Raw genomic sequence first — 1,721 nt, 5'->3', positions numbered from 1 at the left:
TGGAGACCGCTTTATTGCAACGTAAGCCTTAATTTGCTGACTCGGCGTATTGACACCTTGTGAAGGAATGGGTTTTATCAGTATTTTTACGTTTCTACGGATCCCCTAAAGGGACATGGGGGAAGAAAAAAATTTTATAATTTTTTTTTTTTTTTTTTAGACATGTATCTCGTGCAAATGAGAAACTTTTTATACATTTATAAAAAATAAAAAAAATTATACATTTTATTTATTTATTTTTTAGTTTTAGACATGTATCTCGTGCAAATGAGAAACTTTTTATAAATTTATAAAAAATAAAAAAAATTATACATTTTATTTATTTATTTTTTAGTTTTAGACATGTATCTCGTGCAAATGAGAAACTTTTTATAAATTTATAAAAAATAAAAAAAATTATACATTTTATTTATTTATTTTTTAGTTTTAGACATGTATCTCGTGCGCACGAGAAACTTTTTATAAAGTTATAAAAAAAAAAATTTTTTTAATTATTTATTTGTTTATTTTTTTTAGGCATGTATCTTTTAGACATGTCTAAAAAAATAAAAATAAAATTATAATTTTTAAATTTTTTTTATAACTTTATCTTATCTTATCTTATCTCGTGCGCACGAGATAAGATAAGATAAGATAAAGTTATAAAAAAATAAAAACAATTATACATTTTTTTTAGACATGTCTAAAAGATACATGTCTAAAAAAAATAAAATAATAAATAATTTAAAAAAAAAGTTTTTATATCTTTATAAAAAGTTTCTCGTTTGCACAAGATACATGTCTAAAAAAAAAAAATTATAAAAAATTATTAAACATTTTTTTTAATTATTTATTATTTTATTTTTTTAGATATGTATCTTTTAGACATGTCTAAAAAAAATTTTTTTTTATAATTTTTAAAAATATTTTATAACTTTTTCTTATCTTATCTTATCTCGTGCGCACGAGATAAGATAAGATAAGATAAAGTTATAAAAAAATAAAAACAATTATAATTTTTTTTTTTTTTTAGACATGTCTAAAAGATACATGTCTAAAAAAAATTAAATAATAATTTTTTTTTTTTTTTTATAACTTTATAAAAAGTTTATCGTTTGCACAAGATACATGTCTAAAAAAAAAAAAAAAAAAATTATTAAAAAAATGTTTTCCCCCATGTCCCTTTAGGGACTCCATACGTTTCTGTTGGGTTTGAATGTTTTAAAAAGTCCCAAATTGACAGTAAGTGTCCTCGCCTTGCTTTGTAAGTAACACAATCCACAAATTGAAGGACGCTCATGATGCCACATGTCAGTCATGTGACTTCAAACCTACATTTGGACTGACAAATGAATGTTACTGTATTTTTATACAATAAATACATTTTTTCAATTGCTGATGTTACACCATACTATTTATTTGTTGCTATCTGTCTAGTTATTATTGTATTATTCTCAGGAGGTGCGATATTTACTTCAGCACATTTACATAACTAACACGTTACATAACTTCTCAGTGTCGTTTTAATGCGTATTTTTGTCACAAAGAAACGCTACTTTCTTGTTACTTTGAGTTGCATTGCAATCGCTACATTTATTTAGATCATAATTATGATTAATTACTGCTTGCAAAGACCGCTTCTGTCACATGACTCTGTTTCAGCCAATCCAACGTAAGCAATAGTTATTGACTCCATTCCACCAATCAAACGGAGCCTGGCAGTCACGTGACCACACTTAAAC

This window comes from Nerophis lumbriciformis, linkage group LG08 (assembly GCF_033978685.3).
Source record: "Nerophis lumbriciformis linkage group LG08, RoL_Nlum_v2.1, whole genome shotgun sequence".
Classification (NCBI taxonomy): domain Eukaryota; kingdom Metazoa; phylum Chordata; class Actinopteri; order Syngnathiformes; family Syngnathidae; genus Nerophis; species Nerophis lumbriciformis.
This window is presented reverse-complemented; position numbering follows the sequence as displayed.